The sequence below is a fragment of the Lampetra fluviatilis genome, chromosome 50 (genome assembly GCF_964198595.1).
Source record: "Lampetra fluviatilis chromosome 50, kcLamFluv1.1, whole genome shotgun sequence".
Taxonomy (NCBI): domain Eukaryota; kingdom Metazoa; phylum Chordata; class Hyperoartia; order Petromyzontiformes; family Petromyzontidae; genus Lampetra; species Lampetra fluviatilis.
Genome location: NC_136324.1, coordinates 2,013,376 through 2,040,673, shown reverse-complemented (window position 1 = coordinate 2,040,673; position 27,298 = coordinate 2,013,376). Strand labels below are relative to the sequence as shown.

General features: G+C 44.4%; 1 protein-coding gene across 3 annotated transcripts in view; it reads left to right on the top strand.

Moving 5' to 3' along the window:
* Positions 1-27,298, top strand: part of LOC144948610 (dystrophin-like) — a 639,922-nt gene that overhangs the window by 213,315 nt on the left and 399,309 nt on the right. The window lies entirely within an intron of this gene.

Sequence of the window (27,298 nt, the reverse complement as noted above, 5' to 3'; positions counted from 1 at the left end):
GAGGAGTACAGAATCACGCCACACTTAAATTCACCCTGTACTGTTTAGGCTGGTGCTCACTGTTTATATTGGCAGCAGTTGAAACTCAATAAATAAAGCGGGCACCTTTTATCACCAAAACTTTATTTCAAAGGGTTCTTCGGATTAATAATACATCGTCCCGAGTTGTGCCCGTTCACGTTGAATAGTTTCGTCTTCTTCTCAGAGCAAATGTTGATTGGCACCTTTGCACTTGAGCTGAAGTCACGTGGCTCAATAGAATAATGATCTCTCTCTCTCTCTTGTTGCTGTGGATGGATGTTTGGGGCAGTGCTCTTCGTTGGCGCACACCCCTCGTGCCGATTGCTGTCTTACATCTGGCCTGGGGCTCCACTGGCACAGCGCATTCTTTCGATGAGTGCCCAGAGCAATGATTCGTCGGCATGGGCAGCAGAGATACCAAATGAGGCCCGGAATAATGCTTGGGCCCACGCCACGTGAAATTCCGCGTCTGTCTCACGTGTTCCCACCACACATTACTGTGCATTGCGCGTATGCGGTAAATCCAGCAATTCTCAATTTTACCAATGGATGGAATGCCTCCCCGTGCCATGTCGTTGATGGATGGGTTTTTTTTTTACACCACGAATTCACTACGTTGGTCAGGGTGGGTTGATTCAGGGGGCGAGGGTAGAAGCGATTTTGGACTCACTTGCCACGGATGTTAGCCATGGCTCGGAATCGAACTTGGGTGCGCCGTGTTTTATAGCACGGCTTGCTCACCACTGTGTCACCGCTCCGCGTGTGCAGTAGATTTGTCGTAAATGCACTGTATGAACCACAGCAGGTCTGTCCACCTTGAGCTTATGCGTGTGCCTTCACTCCAATTGAGGCAATTGATGTCGTCAACGGTCGTGTACATTACTGATGAAATTTCCTTAATTGGAATTTTCTAAACTTAATTTTACTCTTGACAACCCCACTTATTCGAAGGAGAAAGTGTTTGTGACATTGCTATGGATTGTTTTTTACTGGATTTCTACTGTTAATATGTTTTTTCCGCATCCATATAGAGTTAACATTTAATCATGGATCCATTTGGGCCGGAGGAAAAATAACAGAGCGTGGATAAGGGCACAATTAATTTTCATAATCTTCAGCTTATTGCTGTCTATCGGACGTGTAAGGTCACCAACGAGTCTTTCAATCTATGGCATATTTGGAAACAAAAGTTCCTCCACTAAGATTAGTAACCAGAGTATCACATTTTGTTATGTCTGAATTTACAATTATTTATTCATGTGTTTTTAAGTTAAGGAAAATATGTGACGTTCACTTTGCATGCAGTCGGTTTTTTTAGCTTACAGTCCAGTACATAACTCTCAAAATGTCTCATTAATATATTATTTACCATATAATATTCAGAACAACATCCCCCCCCCCACCCCTTGCTGCGGGCGGTGGCTATGCATCCCTGTAACCCAGCACTGTGAAGGCAAGCCCGAGGGCTTTGTGGATCGCTACACAAATGTTCTCTCTTTTACCCGTGAGTGGGGAGGAGGTGCCACACCCTGACTCGCCAACATATGCCAACATAGCAAGTGGACTCATTCTCTATCTGTTTAAAACTATAGAACACATTTTTTAAAATTTTCACCAGGTAAGGCCCACTGAGCTATGTAGCTCTTTTTCAGAAGCGACCTGGCCACAAATGATATCTCAGTGAAGTGGCTTATCACGTGGACATTTATAGCAGCAAATTACTCTCCATTCGGGCGAGTATGTTGCTGTTTTCACCTGCGTGGGTATTCTCCGTGTTCTCCAGCCTCCTGCCACGTGTATAAACAACTCATTATTGGGCCAAAAACCATCTTAATGATACAAACCCAATGCAGGCCTCTTCAGTGTGGCCTTCCTGGATAAATACAAAATTATTAGTATAAGGAATTAATGACAGTTGTCATTTGTTGCAGAGGATTTGTACAACTGAGTGTGTGGTGATAATAATATGCCAAGGTTTTCATTTATACTTTTTTTATTTTATCAAGCTTCGTTTTGCACGTAGTTCGTGTGCATCCTTTTTTTCATAAACTGCCACCCAATGTCGCTTGGGATATTCATCAAGGGTTTGTAATAACAAACCACTGCTGCTTACAATGGACTCGGTTGTATCGCCATGCTTAATGGTTGCATCTTGCTCCCAAGGAAATTGACCTGGGTATTTTCAATCGGCGCTGAGGGGTTTGATGTAATGGGACACGCAGAAGCAGGCTCAGTATTGAATGCAAATTTCTTAACGTATTCTGACACTGTATCCCCGAGTTTGTGCTTTTTACATCTATTCTGCGAAGAAACTTTAAGCCGGCAAGCATGTATTTTTGAAGCAAACCTCGCATAACGTGCTGGTGAATTCCATAAATGTAAGGTTTTGCATGCTGCTGCGGTGCAATGGTTAGGATCCTGGACATGCAACCTAGAGATCGCTGGATTGTATCTCCTAGGCGCGGCAATTGAACCAGTGGTTACACCGCAGCTAGTCGATGGGAAGGTTGCATGTGACGTCTCCAGTGGGGCAGACCGTGGGTAGTCCCACCTCTTCCAACATATCTGGGCCTTGTTGAAAAGTTGGCTAAGATGCCATCCAATGGAGGCCCTTCCAGCAGCGCTAGCATGTACTTACATATGTATGTTGAACTTCTTTCGTAGCTTACGTAGGCAACCGTGAGAATCGGAGGTGCGGGGGAAGGAAAACAAACTAAACACAAAAGCAAGTTCTAAATAAATGAGTTTTCAATCTCGATCTGAAAGTGCATAGCTCCAGTGACTTCCTAATTTCGGAAGGAAAAGTATTCAAGGTGGCCGCTGCAGCGCATCTGAAAGCGGGCGATGCGGTGACCCTCTTTGTTCGATGGACAGCCAAAAGTCGCTGCGAGGATGACCGGAGTTCACGTGCTGGTTTATGCTCCTTGACAAGATCGGCAAAGCATTGTGGTTCATTTGTGGCAAGCACCTTGTGTGTAATTAGTGCGACCTTATAACGTATTTGTTCAGCAACCGGAAGCCAATGTCGCTCTGCCAAGCACTGGACGGGCATGGTCGGAATAGGGGCATGAGCGAGCAATTGCAGAGCTGTATCTTTACCCGTTACTAATCTAAATAAGGTTTACCCGACTTTGACAATTGTGTTTATGCTGGATGGATGCCAATGTAGCTGGTGTTATTATTAAGGATGCATTGATTTGGTTTTTCAATATAATTTCGCACGGCAACAATTTAACAGTGCTATCACAATTTTTTTATTTAACTGGCCAATCTTCAGTGGGTGCCCGAGTGACTGATGGAAATTATGTAAAATACATGTATAAGGCATAGAAAGATGAAATTTGGCGTAAATATATGAAGTCTATGTTTACTGCTAGAGGGGGAAAAACTCTGACATTCTCTACTTATACATTCAATTATTTAAGACAAAAAAAATCTTTTTTTTTTTTTTATTCTGAACTTACGCCTACGGGAGTTTGCATAGCCAGGTTTTGAAAGGTGCCACATCTCAGAATCAGAATATGTATTCAATACTGGAAGAATCCGGTGAGCTATGAAGCTCTTTTTCACATTTCACTGGCTTTTTAGAAGAGCTACAACGAGAAAATGAAAAGCGGGCAATGTTATCCGAACAGTAAATATTGTTACCGTCCATGATGAATTCACTGCTGGATGAACGCTTCCCCAGGCCATCGTCAGCTCTCATGAAAGGTTCATCACTTTGCAGGCACCAGATGCGCCGGCCTATTGCAAACATTATCGTGGCATTGCCTTCAAGCATAATTAAGCACGTGGCATAAGCCCTCTCTGACTTTCCAAGGACGGAGTGCTTAGCTGATAAGGTGCGTATAACACATTTATTCTTATTATTATTACCATCTGGGAGCTCTCGGGTGTGAGCTGGAACCAGTGGTCCGCAATGGTTCAGGCCGAACGTCGCCGCCACGACACCACCTCAGCTGCTCGGCAGCGTCCTTCACTCGGCTCACGAAGCTGATGATTGATTGGGGTCTGGATGCTCTCCCCTGGCGTCCGGAAACTTTGGGCTCGTCGCTTCGTTCTGCTGATTTGCCTCTTCACTTCAATCCAAGCTGCGCCGCGGCGTTCGCCTTCTGGTAGATTATTTATTTGTTCCGCGCTAAAAACGCGGCACTCAAGATGCTCGCATCGTTCGCCTGTCTTCGTTAATTATCTCTCGAGCACGGGGGAAGCCCGGGTGTGTATTTCACGTTCTCTATCTCCGTTATCAGCATGCATTGCCAGACTTTGGAAGAAAAAAAAACTGTTAGTGCATGTGCAATTATTTGTTATTCATGATTTCCCAGCACAGCAACGACTTCAGCAAGAGGGCAATGCCGTGGAAAAGTAGTCCAAGTGGCGATGCAAAGTTATTCTTGCCGTGTCCAAAACTGAACTCCTCTCATCTCCACTCTATGAAGGTCCTCTTGCCTCAGCCTGAAGTGTTTGCTGTCTGCAAGCAGGCCTGACCAAGGTTGTCTAAGACTATAATGGGTTCCCAGTGATGTAACTTTATACTAATTAATTAGCGAGGTTGTGGTGCACTCCGCTCAACTGCACAATGTGTGCTGCGGCCCAAAAATCGCATGCGCATTATCGGCACGTACTCCTACGGTCCTTTGAGATTGCTGTGGCCTTGAAGGTGTCTTAATCTTTTAATTAAAGAACATGATTGTACATTTTAATTTTGATCTTTTAGCGGGAAAAGTAATTAGGATAATGAATTTGACTGTCGAGTTATTCTGATGTGAGGGCGCGTCTGCCGTGGCTTTTGATGGCAGGCTTTTATATTGCGAGTAATTGTGACTTTTAGCAATGATGAAAAGTACTCGCTCCCTGGGCTGCCCTGTGACAACATGGCTTTGTTGTGGGGGATTTGGAAATATTTTTAAATTTCAGCATTGAAACTTGTGCGCAATTCAGCGTGCGCAGCGTGGTGCTTTCAAGAAGGACGCACGTGGTCTGGTGCCGTTTTGGTAGATTCTTAGCATCTATAACCAAAGCGGTTGCGTTGTGATAGTAGCCCAGCTGTCAACCCATGGGGTTTAGCCGTAATTTTGTACCGGGAAATTGAGTTTTCAGGTCTATACTGTGGACAGCCTTTTCAATACGGGCAATACTAATAATAATGAGTAACATAGTTTTTGTCTATTTGTTAGTGTTTATCCCTTGTGATGGGACTTTTTAGGATGAACGTTGAGATTTATAAGGACACGGGGTGACCAATAAGGTCTGAATTGGTCTGTAATGAGGTAGGCACTGATAAGGGGTTGACAGCTGTTTTCTTATAAGCATCATTATCATCAGACATGGTCAGTCTACTGCTGGATGATAGATGTTGACATCTCTCATGGTGCTGCAATGTAATAATACACCCTTGTACCTGCACATGAACTAAGTTCTTTGCTCCATCTCCTCGGTCGATGTCCTCTTGGACGTGTTCTGTTAACAAAGTTCCCACCTCCAATTAGCTCGGTGGGCTATGCATGGTGCGAAAGAAGTTCAACATACGTACATGAAGTGAGAGTACATGTTAATTTACACTACTAAATCACAATTGCGATGTTTCGCCCACATCACAATCACCATCATCCGTACGCACGGCAACAACGCATTCCCATGCAAAGCCGAAATGTAAATTATCACAAGGTACCACGTTGGGTAGCATCACGTACTCGGAAAGCGACGGCATGCGTTCTCCCACAGGGCTAAACTGGACTGCAGCCGTCTACACCCCACGGCTTTTAATAATGCATCCGTGCTAACAATTTTATTGCGGCGTATTAAAGGGTTTACGCAAAGTGATGGTTTCCCAGATCAACGTTGCCACCTGGGGGGGGGCGGTGGGGGGGTGCCAGCAGTGGAGAATCGCTGTCGATGGTATCGGGGATGATTTGCCGCTACGAGATCCGTCTGTCCCGCTGGGTTTTGTCGCTACTTATCCTCCGTGCACATGGTCTGCACACCTGGTGTTGTGCCCCATTAAGGGTGAGTGATTTGGCAAGGGCAGGAGCACGCGGGCGGACGGGCGGTCGCGACTGTCGCTCACCGACTACAGCAACCCGCGCGGGGAGTGGAATGTCTTCAGCGCACTTTCTGGATATGCTCCGTAATTAACGGAATATGGAACGTCATTTCTAAATCCGGACATAATTGTGTTTTTTTAAAAATTATTTTCGCATGTTATTTATCCTGGAGAAATCCGATGAGGTATGACGCTCTTTTTCAGATATCCATTTAAACCTCATGGTTGGACCCCGAGGTCCCATAAGCCCCCGGCTCTCGCATAAACATATTACAATGTAAACAAAAACTTTGCTCTTTTTCACCAATGGGTTTGAAGGATGGTGGCAAGTGTTGTCTTGTTAAACTATGCCTTTGAAACTGAAAACTACTTACCTGCAGTACCTCTATTTAAAAACACTATCCAAAAATAATTTTCACCACTGTCAATGATCGTGTTTCTCAGTGTGGATTTGTGAACACACTTTGTAAACAGTACATAAAATAGTATGTATTTTCAATGCGCTGTTCATATTGTAACAAGCGTTTATACCAATGTTACTCTACAGGGTAGTGGGTCGCCGCTCCTCTTATCTGCATTGATACGAGCGGTATGTAGGGACTACGGCTTAACCGCAAAAAAAAACCTATCTGCACAGATGCATACGGACAAGAGAAGTATTATCAAACAGGAGAAATTAACAGTGCAACGCATCTCATCTGTTAAATATCTGCAGGTAATAGGATTGTCATCGATTGATCCTGGCTGCAGACATTGGTAGGTCACAAATAATAATGAAGATAAGAGAGCAGTTTCACTGTATTATACAAACCGTTATGACAAATAAAGGACTTAAGTCGTATAGGCAGTTTGAGCAGCTTTGGACAAGACTTATGATTCTGCCCATACCCGAGCATGGAGTGAATTCGCTTGTTCAGCTCTTCTGCGCATTCGTCGGACGACACGACAACAGAATGATCCGCGCCATGCGGGTCGCGGCGTTCATGTGCGCGGTGGGACGGAGTTGCCACAAATAAATAAATAAATACATTTAGATTTTTACTTCCGTTTATTCGGAACCATGGGGTCCCGCCATAAGGTTGATTTATCGTTTTAATCTGGATTTACAGATGAGATTAAATGAAGGCAATTTATAGATTATTAAAAGTTGCGAAATGTTGAGGTAAAAAACCCAACACCTACTTAGGAGCATACACAACGTTACTCATGTGGTTACTATTATCACAGCGGTTGTTTTAAATCCCCTGTCACCCAGACTCGCGAAAAATGTACAGCTAGAAGTATGGAATCGGTAATCTTGCCAAAAATAAGTTACTGACTAACGTTGCAAGCTCAACAACAAGGAAGACTCCAGTGACCTTTTCCCAGCTTATATTTTGCCAATGGATGCAGCCGTGGTGTAATGGTTAGGGTGCCATGGTGACATGTTAACTACCTCGCCTGGTATACAGGAGGTCATGGGTTCAATCCTGATCCTCACGCCTGCTGTATAGTTGGAGTTTGCGTGTCTCTCTCCCAGTGGTCATGTGGATTTTTCTCCGGGTCCTCCGGTTTTCCCCTCCACATTTAGAAACACGTATTTAGAGTATTTGGCTCCTATAAATGCTCACACGATAAGCCACTTCATTGGGCTATCATTTGTGGCCAGGTCGCTTCTGAAAAAGAGCCTTATATAGCTCAGTGGACCTTACCTGGTAAAATAAAAATAGTTGAGTTTAGCTCGCACATTGCTTTCAATTCTATCTCTTGCCGTGGCAGCTGAAACGATGGTGCAAGTTTCTTAAACCCCCCCCCCTCCCACCGCTTGCTCACGCATCTGTATAAATTGGCCATGTCACAGTTAGTGAATAAGCTGTGGGTAACTCCCGCATCTTCTGAGATGCGTGGCCAGCATGGAGGAGCAGGAGGAGTAGGCCGGAGGAGTTAAAATTGAGCTGCCTCTAGCGGGGACCCCCCCTCTCCACCAGTGGTGGCGTGAGGAAGCCATCACGTGGGGCTGTGCCTTCGATAAAAACGGGTACATTTTAGACGGAATCTCCCATTGAATATTTAAACACCGTTTGCAGGAATTGAAATGATGAATGAGCGGCTGAGCCTTGCCCGGAACGTTAAAGGGAGATGAGTGCCCGTGTTGATCGCTGCGCTGTTGCCGGCATGTGGCGACCGGTGAGTGGCAGATTAAAAAAAAAGTGAAAGGCCCTTGTTTATTTCAAATAAAACTGAAAGTTTATTTGCAAAGCTCTTAGTGGCATCAAGCAAACAAAGCACAACAGGTCCGAATCAGAATCTTTATTTGGACTGGAGGAATCTGATGAGCTATGAAGCTCCTTTTCACATATGTCCAGTAGGAGTGGGGTATCAACAAGTTATATCAACAAGTTATATCAACAAGTTATATCAACAAGTTATGTCAACAAGTTATATCAACAATTTTGTCAACAAGTTATATCAACAAGTTATATCAACAAGTTATATCAACAAGTTATATCAACAAAGCGATATAAGAGCAAGATAGAGAAGAGTTAAGCAAGTCGCCAAAACATGTAACACGTAAATATAAATATGGTGGGGAAGTACAAATTGCACAAGTACATACATTCCTGCCGATTTGTCAATACCAAATGCAGGCTTGGGGCAAGGCCACCGAAATAATAACAGCAGTCCCAGACCGCAGCAAGGTCAGACTCTTCACCACGGTATTACAGAATCACTTCTCACGAGATCAATGAATACTGCTCGTTCCGGCTATGTCAAGTGCCCTCAGTGGAAACAAACAAACGAAAGAACCCGCCATCTTTCACCTGTTGCTCGTTCCACGCCTTTAGACGCTGCGCACGTGATGTCAATGCGACGCAACGTTTTTTCCGTTAAAATCGTCGATTTCTGGCACCGTGGGTCGCCAACCTCGCCGCCGCACTTGGAGCAAACTTTCGGATTGCCCGCCACCGTGCTGACTCTACGATCGCAGCCAGTGCCAACTCACTATCCTGGCATGGCAATTAGGGACTCCCCCTGAGCTATTTAAATCTGACGATTAACACCAGCTACCTGCTGGGGTTGTCTGTCTCTCTCTCTCTCCCGTGAGAACAAAACTCAATATATTAAAATCAAGTGCGCTGTTCGTAGACATGGATATTAAGTCCGCTGTACCCTTTCAGTTGCAAAAGTAATGTTTAATATGCTCTCTGGAATATGGACAGTGTTATCATACAGGAATTAGCTCTTCGTGAGCGAAGCTTTGTTTGGAAACCTTCCGAAAGGACGCCCAACAGGAAGATGGGGGTGATGGAACGAGCTCCGTTGTAGATTCAAGGTGGATTGTTGCATCGCAGGATCATCAGCGATGGCTTTGAGAGGCCTGCATCCAGCAGTAGATTGATAATAAATTATGATAGTGAAGCAGGTTTATAATAAGAAATAATTTCAGCGCTCTGTCAATCCACTGCTGGAAGAAAGCCTCCCCCTCCCTATGTCAGGCATGCTAGTCCGCGTGCGTTGTGGCGAGGTGAGGCCCAGGACTGCCTCCGAATATCGCTCGCCACTGGCGTTAGCTGTGGCCTGGAATCGAACTCAGGTGGCTGGGTTCATAGCGCAGTGTGCTAACCGCTGTGCTCGCTGGTCTACCGCACGAAGCAGATGACAAGTAATGAAAACTGAGTAGTATATTTCTGACAGCCATAAAAAATAAAACAATTGAGCACCCGATTAACCTTATTTTGGTATTTATCTGTCGCATTTATCACCTGCAATTAAACAATTTGGTTTTCAATTATCGTATACGTCAAGGGAAAATTAACGTCACTTGTTCGGTTTTATAGTAATCCTGAGCGCCACCTTATTGTCTCAAAACCTTTCAATCCGATGGCCATGAAGACCACACCTCAGCCCTATCCCCATCTCAAAAGACAGCCAGCCAATTCCGTAATGTCACGCAGATAACGCGCGACTTAAAACAACACCAGAATGAAGTGCCCCGCACGAATCGGGGGAAGCTGCATTCAAATCGCCCTTGCTGCTCAACAGAAGTGCCCGCAGCCGGAGGCGGATGGACAACCTTCACACGCTTCTTGATCCGTTTCATTCGCCGTGCGTTAAACAAGAATCGCTTGATGTTGCGCCGGTCTCACCTTTGCCAGGAAAGTTGGGAGACTTGCTTGCTTTTTTAATGAGCACAACAGAGGAGATCGGCTCGTGCCTGACCTTTGCTGACATCCGCATGATATTCCGAGGTGGAAATGGGAAACGGCAGGGGCTGTTGGTACCATGGTGTTTTACATTTGCAACCGTCTTGTCGGTCCGCTGCTGGATGAGTGTCGCCCCCACACCACGAAGGTCTGTGCCGGTCATGTGGCCGCACTTCACGCTAACAAAATAGATAAGCACATATTGGTCCCTCCAAACGAATGCATTTATTACTTTTTTGCACATCTCATCAGCCACCACAGCCTCCCGGGAGACATTTTATGCAGTGCGGGTTGGTGAATGAGGATAACTAAATGTTGGAGCAAAGTACGTTATAACAATGGATTTTTCCCAACTCCCCTTTGTCTACCACATAGGTCCACAGCCTATAACAGCCTGTTACGCATGGTGGCCACCAATCCAAGTACAATACAGACTCTCAACCCTGTTGCCTAGCTCCTGAGATGTAAACGAGACATTCTGGCCGATTTGATAGTAGGGAGCGCCCTAATGCAACTGAGGAAATGAAGAGCTCTCGGATACGCAATGTATGTCTCTCCCGACTTAAAGTCACGTAGATAGAAAAATAAAAAATAAAAAAATGTTCTATCTACGTGATTTCATCGAAAGACCCAAAGAGCATGCCTCTCCCGCTTAGAATTCATGCTTATGCTCACGATACGCGCATGGAAATGGGTTTATTTGTTTCTTTTGGCCTGTCTTAAAGTGATGCATGCGACGCACACGCGCTGCGTTCAACCGCGACGACAAAATAAAACAATGGACTCTGCAGTCGAGTCGCGACCCTCGAGCGCAAACCGTTGTCACCGCGTCGCAAAACGGGCAGATTGCGGTGACGCGTCCACGCCTTAGCGTCCCGCACCTCACTACGTCGCGGCGCCACGGCCATCAACGCACGGGACTTGCAAGCCAGAGGTCGCCGCGCAGACTCTATCTCCCGGCGCGGCAGTTTGAAACAATGGGGGGGGGGGGAGGTTTCTTAAATCTACCCCCTAAGTTCTGGCCGCCAGGCAGTGTAAATGGGCGCGCCACTGTTAAGTTGATCAACTTGGTCACGTGTGGTGGGGTAAATTGTGGGTACGAAACCACAGCTTCAAAGATTTCTGACCAGCATGGCAAAGACCGGAAACAGGAAGACTTCTTCACAATTCTGGCAAAATCCCCCGATGAAGCTGGTTGTATTCACCAGCGAAACGTCGTGCTGAAATTGTAATTGCTGTGGGTTTACTCTCCAACATACCAGTATGCTGAAGTAGTCACTAATTCACACGTTTTGTTTGCATGACAAAGTTTACTAATTAACTGTTTCGGGTTGTGGCCGGTTAACGACACATTTATACTAACGCGATCTAACCCAAAAATCCCGTAATTAATAATTTGCAAAGTAGGCTAAAACATCATCGAAGGATGGCTCTCCAGAGCTTGCTTTAGCGGCAGCAGCAGTGGCATTAGCTGGCAATCACAGGGCTCCACCTTTACCTTTCATCCATTCTGAGCCATAAAGGTTGCTGGTGTCATGGAACATGCGCAGTTTGACTTGTGTAGCGGCTGGCTGGGTGTGAGGGGGTGCGGTTTGACAGGTTATTGAACTCCGGCAGCTGGGCTTCGACCCTGCGATGGTTTAAATGTCCGCAGTGTTTGGAAGGTGCTCACCTTTTTATTTGTGATTCTCTCTTTGTGAGCGGCGGTGAAACAACACCACGGCGGGCAAACTCAATTTGCACGTTGTTTTATCAATAGCACTTTGACAGCTTGTTATTCGACATTGGTCAATAGACGCATCTGAGACCCATCTGACACACGGTCACACACATAGAACCCAGTGTATTGCTACACAGCCCTCGGTTGAGCCATCGCCGGTTGAAAGCCTCCCCACGCCGTGTCCGTGTGACCGGACTTCACGCTGGTCATTGCGAGATGCTGAGGTACGAGGGAGGAGGCAGGACTGTCCTTCCCCTGCGCACGTCCGGTTAGCACGGTTGGCAACGTACGGTGCGAAAGAAATTCAACATACATACAGGCATTCCTCGCCTGGCTGGGGAATCGAACTCGGGTCGCCAGGTTCATAAGTGCAGTGTGTTTTGCGAGCACTTATTGAAGTTAGCGCAAAGTGATAAGATGTCGGGTGGCCATCACCGCACGGCTTTTGTTTCCCCAATGTTGAGAATTCAACTCTTAAGCTTTTATTTTTTACCAGGTAAAGCCCATTGAGCTATATTGCTCTTTTTCAGAAGCAACCTGGCCACAGATTAATGTTATCTACCTCTGCTGGTATACATGAGGTCGTGGGTTCGATTCCGACCCCGACGCATGTATATTTGTAGTCTGCGTGTTCTCCCCGTGGTCGCGTGGATTTTTCTCCGGGTCCTCCGGTCTTTCCCTCCAAATTTAGAATCAACGTCGCGCGTTTAGAGTATTTGGCTGCTATACATTTCCACACGATGAGCCACTTAGTTGGGCGATTATTTGTGTCCAGGTCGCTTCTAAGCTACATAGCTCAGAGTAGGCATTACCTGGTCAAATAAAAAATAGTTTCGTTTTTATATATGCTGCACCACTGGCCATATTTTACGTTATACAGGTGACGTTCACAATGTGTGTAGATTTCTTCGTTCATAACCTTGATGATTGATGTGTTTATGGGTATTGTATGTTGAAGATTGGTGCCAAAAAAGAAAGAAAGAAATAAACCCACAAGGACAATCAATATTTGTAACCATAGTCAAGTTTGAGCTGAATACGGCAACCTACAGCTCAATAATATTCCTTTGATGGATGGAGCAAGAGTGACACATGTTGCTGGACTTAATATTAACAGTTTCTTTGATATGAACTGCCCAAGAGCATTGCTTTTCTATTTACAGCACCAATTATAACTAAATAGCGATATTGCCTTTACTTTATACAATACCCTTAATATATATTTTTTTACAAAGTTCAACAACTCGCAGTTCATGTTTTTTTGCATCGTTTACTGCACCGGAAATGGAACGTGAACGTTCCAGATAAGCGGGGGTCAAATGTGTTAAAAAACGATCCGACATTTGTCCACGTCGACCTCGTCGCCAGCTAGGTGCCCTCCGGCGCTACTTGTCTTCATGGAACAGGACGCAATTGCGGCCAGTGTCGATCGAACGCAATCTGAGGTTTTGATTACATTTTGCGCGTATATAAATGAAATTATAAATTAAATGTAAAAGGGGGGCGAAATGCGTACCTGGCGTGGCTTGGTGGGCTCGATGATGGATGGCCCGGAGCCTTTGGGCTGCACTCCGAGTCCATTCCGGTGGGCTCTTTGGCAGTCGACCATTTGTTTTGCTTTGCTCGAAACGAATGGCTGCGCGGGGAACAAAATACATCGTGCCTATGAGCAGACGCGCTTGCAATCGGATACTTGCACACTTGCAAACGAACAAGCGTTTGAATGCAGTTTTGTATTTAATCAAGCAACAAGATACTCCTTTGTTTCAGTTGTCCAAACTGAATCGAATTGCTTCGTCTTGAGGTTGATTTGTTTGAAACGCTTTTGAACTACGTTTGAGAGCGTTAATGCATTAAGTAGGTGCACCACCGTGGCGAGATGTTAACTACCTCGCCTGGTATACAGGAGGTCGTGGCTTCGATCCCGACCCTTAAAGCCTGCTGTATATTTGGAGTTTGTATGTTCTCTCTGTGGTTGAGTGGATTTTTCTCCGCGTCCTCCACATTTAGAATCAACGTGCGTTCAGAGTATCTGGCTGCAGTACATTTCAACGTGAAAAGCCACTTCGTTGAGCTATGCTTTTTGGCCAGGCTGCTTCTGAAAAAGAGCTATGTAACTCACTGGGCCTTATATGGTAAAATAAAAATAGTTAAATATTAAGTGGTTATCGCTTTGTTCGTCAATCTGGTATTCTGTTTATGCGTGGGGGTCACATCAAATCTTGTAAAGATTCGCCAATGTATTCTCAACTTTAGTCAAGTCATGTTGCTTCGAGGTAAACAGTTGATGGAAACGAGTGAAATTGATGAAAACGTTGTTATCACTGATGATTAAATATTTCCGGGGACAAAATCATGAAATTCCGGATTTCACGAGGATGCATGTTTTTTTACTCCTTGCTTCATTTCACTTCATTTTGAGTGCCGTAAAGAATCGTCTAGAGTAACTTCGGACAGAGTGCCCTAGTATCGTAGCTGATTGGTGAAATCCTTGACCTGGAAGTTAAGGTTCGTGGCTGCGTGGCAGACCTGGAGGTGTTGTCCCACCACTCGGAGCTCATGTACGGGACGAGCTGTCTCACGCATGCACAGCTAAGCGGGCACGCACTCATTCGGACGGGCGGACGGACGGCTGAAGCAAAGTAGCAAGAGGCTAAGGCTCAAAGGTTCCGGTCATAAATCTGCAGATATTGAGCCGGCATGTTCAAGCAGCTCTACAGCTAACCTGGAGGGATAAGTGTATTCATAAAATATTTAGCAACGTTGGTTTTGTCATGCGGCCAAGTGCATGAAGGGCACATCAATAGTGACTGGTAATTTATGAACGAGCCAAGAGGCCTTTAACTTTCTACAAAGTGAACTGGGCACTGTAGTTTATCAACACGAACGTTTGATGTGTGACGAGTAATCAAAAAGTTAGCGTAGACAGATGTGTAAGGTTATTTTTTTCCCCAAACACGTTTGCATATTGACACATTCTTTGCTTCACCCAAAAGCCCGTGTTTAATTTGCAATGTAACGCAGCGTGGGTTGAGAAGATTTGTGTGTAAAGGTTGTTTAACAGGCATACTTTTATTCCCTCCACTCTGCATCATCGTCCACTCTTTGAATGCTGATTTTTTTTGCCAGAAAAATAATTGTAACGTTTCCCGTGTAATGCTCGGTGTTTGTGGATAGTTTTTTATTTTTATTCGCATCTTGCCATATAGAAGTTTGCGAGCGCATTCATCCGTGGGGATTACAGCATTCGGAAATACATTTCAATTACCGGACGCGGGCGATCTAAGATAAATAGGCTGAATACAGAGCAGATCCGGCCAGATTAATCGGCAGGAGAGTGAGCGGCACACAATCGAAAGGCTGTTTGGTGGTTGACTCGGCCCACCGCCCCCCCCCCCCCCGAGTCGTTTAAATGACACGGGAACGACGTTTCGCGTCAACCTGCTGCCCGCCGAGACCCCGTTCGTGAGAGCCACTTCGTCTCCCCAGTCGGCAGCTCAGGAGGCCACTGAGTGGGTGGCCGAACTGGACGTCCCATCGCGAGAGCTCCCGTCGAACGAACGAAAGAAGCCAATATAATGGGCACTATCCATAACAGGATTTTTTTGGGTCAGGTCGCCACCAGATTGCGTAATTTATGGGATCTGACCCAAAAAAAAAAACCCTCATGGATAATATAGGTCGCGAAATATAATAGGTCGCGGAATCCTACGTGTTAAAATTAGTTAGAGCTGTTTAGGAAATCAACACTGGTCGGCCGGTGAGCAGTCTTGCCCCCACCCTCTTCCGCCATAGGAACGTGGAACTTCCACCACTGGCTCAAGGCCGTAAACAGGAGTTGACCTTCACCTCGAATGTTCATTTGAGCAGCAGATCAAGTTTGAGTTTATATACAAGAGCAGAGGGGTAATTCATACTGGCACCACTGCTGCTGCTAATGTTGGTGTTTGTTGGAGGAGAAAAATAAAAACTCATGTGCATTTATGGCCCAATATAACATTAAACTCAGGCTGTGGCAATAAAATGATTGCTACATTAAGTATTCCATCCGTTAATGTAAATACATTATTTGGCCTCTGAAACCTGCAATTTGTTTTCTTTGCTAAGAGGTTGGGTGATTGTGGGACAATCACTTATCTAGGGACGTTAAGTCCAATTGTGTTTTAACGATGGTGAATACGCCTTTATGGGGTGTTGGCATCGACAGAAGTGGAGTGCCTGGAGAAAGTCCGTGCTTACGAGGGGATAACACTCAAAGCTATTCACAGAAGGAATCCTTCTCGTCAATTAAACAGCATTGTTTCTTTTAAATATATGTTTGGTAAGTCCTCGGTTACCACGTGTTCACTCAAAACGTGTTTGCTATAACGTCGTTCATCTTTGAGGGAGCGATTTTCGCAAAACGTGGAACATGCTCCGTTATAGCGTGGAACCCGCGCTGTTATAGCGCGGAATTCACGCCGTTATAGCGCGGAACGTGCACCGTTATAACATGGTTTCTAAGCGGTCGACGACGAACTACTTTCTTGAGCTGCCCCGTCTGAGCTGAATTACAGAGTACGCAGCGGCGTACCCTCTTCTCACATATCTGACCCGCCATCTCACCGCATGCATCGTACCTCGCATATCCCACCTTTTACATTTCTTTTATTTTGGGTAAAGTTGTCTTCGCTGTTACACGTTGTCGCTGAACGCGGTGCTCGTCAGGAACGTGACGGCAGCCCCCAAACAACTAATTCCTGCTCCGTTCCACCACCCCAATGGATTGTCACCACTGCAGTAAACAAACATCCCAATGTAGGGGTGGGGAGGGGTGGGCCCTCTTGAACAAAAAGAGTCGTAAGACAAAGTGAGATGTTCCGAGATAGAGGGGAAGTTTTTGTTCAGTTATTTTAGAGTTTTTGACTTACATTTTAACAACTGCAAAACAATCTCCCCCCTCCCAAACATCTTTGCTAACACAGGAAAAGTGAAAATCCACATTCATAACAGTTGCTGTGCAACGCAGGCCACATCTGTGGCTTGCAGCTCGAGTGAATCTCTGCCAGCCATGCCCACATGCAGCGCAAATGTTGATTCGTAATTGGATACGCGTTGGTAAGAAGCGAGGATACATTGGCATGGGGTTGAACCTTTGTTTAATATTTTTATTGTATTATTCGCTCCGTCTTCCCGCTTCGGTGTGCTTTGTGCCCAACTGTGAGTTGCAAATGCAATGCAGTTTTAGTTTAATGAAGCGTGAAAGACATCGCTGCAGGACTTTTTTTCCAGGTGGTTCTCATCTCGAGGTGAACCCATGCAATCCTGGTGGACTATCAGTTACGAGTATTTTTTGTATCCTTTTCATTTGTCAAAGCATTTACGCCATGACCTAACGAGTGTGTCGTAAACCCTCCTCCAGCTGATGAAGCCAAATAATAAAAGTGTCACTTGAATCGAACGTGCTGTGAATGTATGACTGCTTCAGCAGCACCACAAGGTGCTGTTGTTGTTGGGGAGCTAACTCACAATGTTTACCCGCGTGCGACGCTTCTCTGGAGATTACGTGCAGCAGCATCATCAGGTTGCTAACAGGAGGAGCTCAGATCTCAGGGAGGCTTTTGTGTTTGTTATTCTAAACACGGAAATTGTAGGTGAGGTGACGCTTCGTCAGAGACATTGCATGTTTCTAAAAGTTATATTTGTCATATTTGATATATCATCAAACGGCAGTGTTTATAAGTAACAATTATTCTCGGCAATCAGTACGTGTATCTATCTGACATAACAGGCACAGCAATGACAAGAAAGTGAAAATTGCTTTGGCGATTTTACAAAGAGAAAATTACTGCCTGGATGTGTGCTGCGCTGTTTGAACGGGGATTTAAGAGCATTTTTATGCCATGAAGATGCCAAATCAATTTACACTTTTTTATTGCTTCAGATGGTTGTAATTACACTGTGTAACTAATTTTATTTTTAGTTCCTGGGTAGTAAGTGTTATTTCCTAATTGCTTATGCCTCAAAAGTACAGAAAATGCCTATTATTCCTGACAAACTTTGCTTTTGTGACCAGGACAGTGATATTTTGAAATGTACCTATTTTCAATGAGAAAACGGGCGAATTTGTGTCTTTTCGTTCACATAAAGTCAGAAAAAAACAATATGAATCAAAATTAACATGTATTTATACTAAAGTACTACAACAATTACTACAAAAGATTTAGAAGCGAGCAGTTTTTGAGATTTACGATTAAACTGTAAATCACTTTTCATAAGCGATTACGAAACGCGTTCCTCCGTCCTGCACGACAGGGGGGGGGCTGGTCTTGCACGACCACGTGCCCCAATAGGAGACCAATAGGAGATATGCACGACAGACAAATAATCCCTGGTGGGCAGTGTGGAACCTGTTGTTCCTACCTGTAATAACACTATACTCTTAGGTGTTTTCGGTAAAGTCACGTAGGTAAAAATGAATAGAAATAAAATTATAAATCACGTTTCGGAGGCAACACAAGTCTCCGTCATCAGGTGGGACCGTCACAGCCAGATTTACTGTATCAATTGAGGCAAAATTCCAAGAGACAAGCTCTTAAATACAAGTTAAGGGAGAGGGGGGAGGGGCTTATCTGAATGTGGTAGCCAATGAATGGAACGTGTTGGGGGGTGGGCGGGGCTAAAAGAGAACACTTGTCTTCTCTTTTGTTCTAGATTTGAAGCTTTCGTGACTGCAAGGATTCATATTCTTAGGTTTTTTCGGTAAAGTCACGTAGGTAAATACATTTAAATTAATAAAAGTAAAATAAAATAGAAATCACGACGTTTCGGAGGCAACACAAGCTTCCGTCTTCAGGTGGAACCGTCACAGCCACGACAGCTGTATCAAGTAAATGAGAGATTGCAGGAGCTACCACTCCGTTTATATAATGGTTGGAGAGGGGGGAAGGGCCAAGTACAAAACCTTAGAGTATGAATCCTTGCAGTCACGAAAGCTTCAAATCTAGATGCAATAACACTTACTACCCAGGTGTAGGCGCAGCTTCCTTGAACCAAAAAATAAGCTACGCCTGAACATTTGGGAGCAATAAGTCTGATGCGTGTTTGACGTGTCTTAAATCAAGCTGTTTATGTATTGCTTAGTTGCACAAAACGAGCTATTGCCAAAGTTATGTTTTCGCCTGTCCACCTACTTTATGCATAACGTTTTAACGTTGTCCTACAGCGGTGGTCAGAGGCTGTGTCCACTCGCTCCTGCCTGGCGATTCTCCCTGCCTTCCCATTTATACTGTCAGGCCGGAAGTGACGTCATGGGTTCAACCAACGGAGCGTCTAACCACAGGGGGGTTCTAAACAGTTGGAATATACCAAGTCGAGTATGCCCAGTCCATCAACAAATTTACGACAGATGTACGGTACATCAAATGTATACACAGAAATAATACATTCACTTTCTGTCTTATGGCTTTTACACCAGGAACAAAAATTGTGTTACATAGTGTTATAGACATTTACAAACCCAGCTTAGTTTATCAATATGCTCTTATTCAGTGAGCTATAAAATTCTACAACAGTTACTCATACAATGCCCACACATTTTACTTTAATTCATGGGATTATATTTAAATGGGATACTTTGTCTAAAAAACTAATTCTGATGTTAAGCCAGCTCAAAACATGTTTATTGAAATACGTTTAATTTAAAGCATGAATGCATTTTTTGTAAGTAATCCAAGATAACACATGCAAACAAATAATATTTGTGACTTGGTTACTCACTGCCATGGTGTAGCTGTTTGTACACTGTGCTCTGCACCCATGGATTTGAGTTAGATTCCCGATCTCAGCTAAAATAATTGTTGGCTGGCATCTGACCCGGTTCTTACCAACCTGTACTCTCAGCATCTTGGTGAAGTATGGTTATCAAGCCCCGTGACTGACATGGCATGCAGAGACCCTATTATTGTTAATGTGTATATATATACTGAAGGGAAAATGAATAGCAGCCTATATGCATAATGTATGAAGGCATGCGATAGCATGGAGCCACGTAAACCCAGTAACAAATGCATCAGCACTAAGCTGGGTGTATATATGATTAAGAATCATTTACAGGAGTTAGCCACGCCAGTATCATGGCCGGGAAGCAAACGCGGGTTCAATGGGTTATTAGCGCAATGTGCTAATCGTTTTACAACTGATTTACCCTTGCAATGCATTATCTTGACCTGCACGCATCCCTCCCATTTATAAAAGAGGAAATGAAGCGTTACCATCCGTGAAAGTATATTGAAAATGGCAAAAATATAACCAAATGTAACCAAGAGTGTCATAATATATTTGCGGTATATACTATTTTGGTCAATGTCTGAGAGTTTCTATTTTTTATTGGGCATTAGCAGAGATTAATTGAGCCTGTTGAAAGTAAATCTCGAAACTGTTACAGGGTGTGTAGCAATGAGTTGTGGTTATGCCACCCTTGGGAATTGGTCACCGATGACAATTCCTCTCATTGCTGCATACCATCCCGCAGAAACATGTGTCTTTTTGGGGGCATACATAAGCAGCGAGCAGAATCTGTGCTTGCCTTACAGCCCAAGCTGAATGTAAAATTAATTTTTTTAAAGTATTATTCCTCGTGTTCGTATTTCGTTGCAACATTTTTTTTTTGGTATCTTAAGTGGCCATATTCAATATGATGCACTTTTTTCCCCCCGAGAAATGTTAAGCGGAAGTTTGAGGTGCATCGTGACACAAGTTGAGTCAACATTTTCCTTTCTGGAGCGTCTTATCATCTGGAGACTATCATTACGGTTTTATTCCCGAAGTCTTGTGTGCATATTGTCACACTATTTTGTCAAGTTCCATTAAAATGCAAATTGAAAAAAAACGGGAAACATTAGGCCAGTCGGTGAATAATATCATTACGTAATATTACCCAAAGTCAAAATGAGCGATAATTTGTTTTACGTGGGAGCTGCTGATGAAAAGTGGACAAAATTATTTGAGAGCATTTATGAGTTGATGTCGTTTTGGCATAGAAGCTACTGCTTTGCTGAATATTATTCGAAGTAACTGCGGCTAAAAGCACATGTGGCATAGCGTGTGTTTGGCCAACGGTGTGTATGATGTTCATGGGTGGCTTTGATGTTTGATAGAAAACTCACTTAAGGGGATGGCTCTGCTGCTTATTAAACTCCAACCCCCCCCCCCACCGCTAATATAACTGAACAGAATCTTAACATTTGGATTGAATAATTTAAAATATGTTCTCTCCATTCCCCGCCGGTCAGCATATTAATATGCGCTCAGTGTTACAGTTTGCGTCGGGTATTATCACAAGGCTCACGAAAGGCAAACGCGATGAGAGAGCGGTTGGAGGCGGTGATTCCACCTGCTCGAGTCGTACAGAGGCAATGTTCTGGACTTGCTGAAGCACACGTACTTGCACATGCAGCGAAGACAAACATCCCCCTCTAGCCTGCAACAGACGGTTGGAGCAGAAGGCTGGCATGGCACACAATGGGGGCGAATGGCCAGAGACTACGCCTTGGGCTGCCTTTGTATCTCCAACGCTGATTTTTTAAATACTCTTCTAGTTAATCATTTAGGGCCGAGAGTCACCCCTGGAGAGGCCCAGAACCGGCTAAGATAATCACCACTGAAGTTGGCCGTGGGCAGGCATCGATCTCGGGATGCCGGGATCATATCACAGTACGTCGACCATGGCGCACACATACACACACACAGACACGTACGCACACATACAAATATCCCCCGTATAGTCTTAACAGACTGTAGGGGCAAGTGCTGTTAGTGAACACCTATGCAGGCCAGAATGGCACACACGAGGGGGTGGGTGGCCAGCACCACGCCCGACCGCCTTTCTCTCCCCAGTGGCGATGTTTACACACCGCACCAGGTACTCATTTGAGGCTGAGTACACACACGTACACACACAGACAAGTCTACCCATGTAGTCATTGATTGACCAGAGACATCGTTTGCAGAGTTATGTCCACAATTTCAGCTTGTCAGCTCCTGATTGTCTCTCGCTCTTGCAGCTTACGTAGGTCTCATGAATGGAGCGCACTCTATTTTTTATTTCTCAGTGCACAATTTTATTGTTGTTAATCACACAAAAAACGTAGCTACGTCAATCCAAAATGGATTTCTGATTGTAACGTAGTGTTGGTTGATAATCCTGTGTCAATCAATGAAAGCTACACAAGTATAATTTATCACGATTAACCTGGATTTATCCAGTGGTGTATGGAGGCCTTTCAAAGCTCTTGGCCACTTGTCATATATATGATGGATATTAAAATCCACCTAATCACCCCATCTCCTGGATAGATGCTTCTCTGGGCACATCCCCCCTCCTTTGACTTCCACTCATTTGTTATTTTCACCCACCACGGTCCATCACGCTTTCTCGTGACGGGTCCCCCCCACTCAATCTCACTGACTTTTCTTCCGGTCATAATGAAGTCTTTGACTCCAAGTGTGTTGTCGAATGTGTGCACGCATTTGTCCCTGCTGCTTGGCACAACTTTTGAGTTTGTGTTCTTCACAAGTACATAACACCTGCTTATATTCACGTGGCTACCTGCTGTGATAATTGTTTCGCAAATTAGCTCGGGATTGTGTTGCTCTGTGTTTTGCCGCGTGATTTTCACTGTGGAGGGCATTCCTGCCGTGATCTCTCCACTACTGGCTGCTGGCTGCTGGATAATAATGAGCGAAACGAGGGTGAACGCAAACCCCACACATTCATTCGATTTTTAATTTTTGTTATATTGACCGCAGAGGGAGGCGAGTCGGGCGACATGGCACAGTGACGAGCGCTTGAGTCGCCATTGAAAATTTGTGGATTCAAATTCCAGTCGCGAGATGACTCAGCCCATCATTTCTCCACGCTTGATAAATTTAGTACCACCATACTCTTTGGTTCTTTAGGTAAATTCACGTAGGTAGAAAAATAATAGATCACGACGTTTTGATCGCAACACAAGCAGTCGTCATCACCTGATGACGATTGCTTGTGTTGCGATCAAAACGTCGTGATCTATTATTTTTCTACCTACGTGACTTTACCGAAAGAACCAAAGAGTATGGATTCCTGCAGTGGCGAAAGCTTCAAATCAAGATTAGTACCACCAGTTTAGGTTGTCGTGCGGAGAGATTAACTTCCTGGCACAAGGATGTAGAGCTTCTACCATTGCTTCCACAAAGGTGGAATTCCACACTATTATTTGGCCAAATATAATTGGTTTACCGATGATTAATTCTACAGTGCTCACAATAATATCGCCGGAATAAGTCTTACAGATGCACAACTAATTTCCAAGGGGGTCCTACGAAGATTTCAGTTCTATTCCTGCGTATGAAGGCGATACGTTCAGGAGATAAATGCCGATGTTGAGGTCAGCTAGACACAAGAGGGCTCCTGGAGAGAGTTTGTGTCATTTGGCGACTCCTCCGTTGAAAGCAGAAGTGCAGACCGCTGCGGTTCACGATATGGCCACAATTGCACCGTGGCTCGCCTTTAATTTGTCATCCGGGAAGTAGATGTTCACATCGGCCTGTTAATGTTCTGTTGCGGTTGATGGCAGTGATTTATGAGTTCCACGTAAAAGTTACAAGGTTGGTACAGAAATATATATACTGTACATGTACCAACGTAGATATAGGATTCCATGGTGTTGAGATGTTAACTACCTCTCCTGGTTTGCAGGAGGTCGTGGGTTTGATCCCGACCCCGACGCATGTATATTTGGAGTTTGTATGTTCTCTCTGTGGTTGAGTGGATTTTTCTCCGCGTCCTCCACATTTAGAATCAACGTGCCCATACCCGAGCATGGAGTGAATTCGCTTGTTCAGCTCTTCTGCGCATTCGTCGGACGACACGACAACAGAATGATCCGCGCCATGCGGGTCGCGGCGTTCATGTGCGCGGTGGGACGGAGTTGCCACAAATAAATAAATAAATACATTTAGATTTTTACTTCCGTTTATTCGGAACCATGGGGTCCCGCCATAAGGTTGATTTATCGTTTTAATCTGGATTTACAGATGAGATTAAATGAAGGCAATTTATAGATTATTAAAAGTTGCGAAATGTTGAGGTAAAAAACCCAACACCTACTTAGGAGCATACACAACGTTACTCATGTGGTTACTATTATCACAGCGGTTGTTTTAAATCCCCTGTCACCCAGACTCGCGAAAAATGTACAGCTAGAAGTATGGAATCGGTAATCTTGCCAAAAATAAGTTACTGACTAACGTTGCAAGCTCAACAACAAGGAAGACTCCAGTGACCTTTTCCCAGCTTATATTTTGCCAATGGATGCAGCCGTGGTGTAATGGTTAGGGTGCCATGGTGACATGTTAACTACCTCGCCTGGTATACAGGAGGTCATGGGTTCAATCCTGATCCTCACGCCTGCTGTATAGTTGGAGTTTGCGTGTCTCTCTCCCAGTGGTCACGCATTTTTTTCTCCAGGTTCTCTGGTTTTTCTCTCCACATGTAGAATCATGCCTTTGAGAGTATTTGGCTGCGATACATTTCCACGTGATAGGCCACTTTGTTGAGTTATCATTTGTCAATTTTGAAAAACAGCGATATTGCTTCGTGGTCCTTACCTGTTAAAATCAACATAGTTTAGTTGAATCCATAGTTTATATAATTAATATTGCACACCACAGTAAATGATCATTGTATATGTCGTGAATACAAGATTACAAAAAAACTAAACAAACTTAAAACATGGTACAAATAATAATACATCACAGATATGTGTCAATCCACTGCTGGATAATGGCCTCCCCATGCAGTGTCGGTTCACGGGAGTTTTTTGACCATACTTCACCATGCTGGTCAGCGTGGGTTGCTGAAGTGGGTGACCCAGAACCAGTTGAGATATTGCTTGCCACCGATATTATCCGTGGCCTGGAATCAATTTCAGGTTTGTCAGATTTGTGGTGCAATTTTATAGACCAAGATACAAAGACAAAGATCCCCCATATAGCCTTTACAGACTGTTGGGGCAAGTGCTGTTAGCGAGCACCTACTAAGGCCGGCACGGCACACGAGGGAGTGGGTGACTAGCACCACGCTCTCCCCATTGCCTATGTTTACACACTGCACCAGGTACTCATTTTAGGCTGAGTCGACCTTGGGGAGGCCCAGGACCGATTCAGATAATCGTTACTGATGTTGGCCGTGACCGGGAATCGAACTCGGGTCACCGGGTTCGTACCGCAACGCGCTTACCGCTGCACTACCATTCTCCAGATTTGTGGTGCCATTTTCTGACCATCGCACCTACGCGCAAAGCGTTCTGCGCCGTTTTATAAAAGGTGTAAAACTAAGTGCACAGAAAAGAGGTACTCAGTTTGATATTTAAATTTGACGAGTTCCAATCATATGGTGCTTGGTAAGAGGAAGCTCTGTGGCCCAGACAGTCAACAGAGCGATTCTTGCGTGTGCTACGTTTCTAACTTTAGGAGCAAGTGAATAAGTTAGACCAGTGAGTTCGGCGCAGGTATATGGAGGCATACATACTCAGTTGTTGTTTTTGTTGTTAGCCTGTAACTTTACACTCTTGGGCAAAGGACCTCCACGAATTTTCCTTCTATATCTTCCTTTATTTAGTTGTTCGTGTCCAATAGTGGCCTCGAAACTCTTTGCTTTTTACACGCTTTTATTTAACTCACTCTGTTGTTGTTGTCGTATCCTCCAATCTTGTAACTCAATTTTAACCCACTTCCCAATGTGGTATCGATTGCAAACTTAGTACACTTATGTCATACTGATGACTACTATATTCTATTTTAAAAAACATATTTTTTAAACATTCTTTTTTATATGTTATGTTTCAGCTTGGGTCTATTGTCCACGCTCAACTCACGTTGGCTGTAAATCACCACGGCCCCTTACGTTATGGCAAGCTTTGCGGCCACTTCGTGGATTTGTGCAGTTCTGCCATTACGAGTACGGTACATTTCGTTAAAGCGTGTTTAAAAAAAAGTATTTTTAAATATTACTTATTATCTCTCCGTTGCCGTGTCTTCCGCTGTCCATCCTCTGCTTATTTTCCCTTTTTGTCTCCACTCCGTAATTCATGTGATCTCTCATCCCTCGTAAGTTGTTCCAATGACGTGGCTTCATGTTATCCATGAGATGTTTTCTTTCAACACTTGCTGCTTACCAGGAACTGCATTGATCAGGAAAACAAAACATATACTTGGGCTTGTTTTCCATGCCACTAACTTGTATATGTAACTTCCCTTTTAATATACACGTTCATCGGAACTCTTGTCCTCAAATGCAAAATAAAATTGTCGGCTTAGAGTCACGATTTACTTGATCTGTGTTGGTCAGTGTCTGGCTTGGAGGATAACTGGTGGATGTCATATTGGCACGTAAGCGCCGTGTATCGTACACTAGATCTGCTCGCGTAACGCTCTGGTATTCCGGAGTCAGGAATAGCTCATTCACTTGGGGTGCAGTGGGCAAGGCTTGGTCTTTGACTTAGCACAATCCAATTCCCTCAATGAAACGAATTTGCTTCAGCCCGGGAGTTTAACGATCAGGCTCTGTGCTCAGGGGTCTTTGGATAGCACAGAGAATGGGAAAAGGGGAATCAGAACGGTTGAGGTCTCTGTGGAAGTCCAAAAGAATAAGAGGCTTAAGCTCTAAAGGCTTTCTGCTCACTTGAACCCATGATCAAACCACCGTGACCTTATTTTGTTTGGCCATTGTGAACCATTCATCCCTGAGTAGCACTTAAAATTAACAAGACAACACCGACACTAAGCATTGCAACAATGTAATGTTTTGCCTACTCAAGCACATATTTAAAAAAAAGTTGCTATTGTTCTTTGTAAATTTGTATTAATAGAATCCTTGTGGAATTTTCTACATCGCGTTGATGTGGGCTGCAATGATTTAAGTGTCGCACACGCCGACTGCCGCAGTGGCGAGTGGTCTCTTGTAAAATTCAGGATGTCCTGCCAAACACTGATTTTTAAAGAGACTGTTACACCTGCTTGTGAACGCTGCTCGCTGTTCAGCAGACTCCGAATCACGACTCGAAGCCAGGTTTACAGCCCGTGTGATTTTGTGTAGGGGATTAAGTTGCTCGTCCAGGCCAAAGATGTGCTCTCGTCACCTCCATGGTACTCTCCCTTCAGTGAAACCACAATAAAGATACGAAGACTGCTGATGCAATTCAAATGTAAAACCCTGACACAAAAAAAACATCAGGACTAGCTTCTTCTTGATCTTTATCATTCATGTTTTGTCATTTAAAAATTTGGCACACATTCTCAATTGCGATTTTC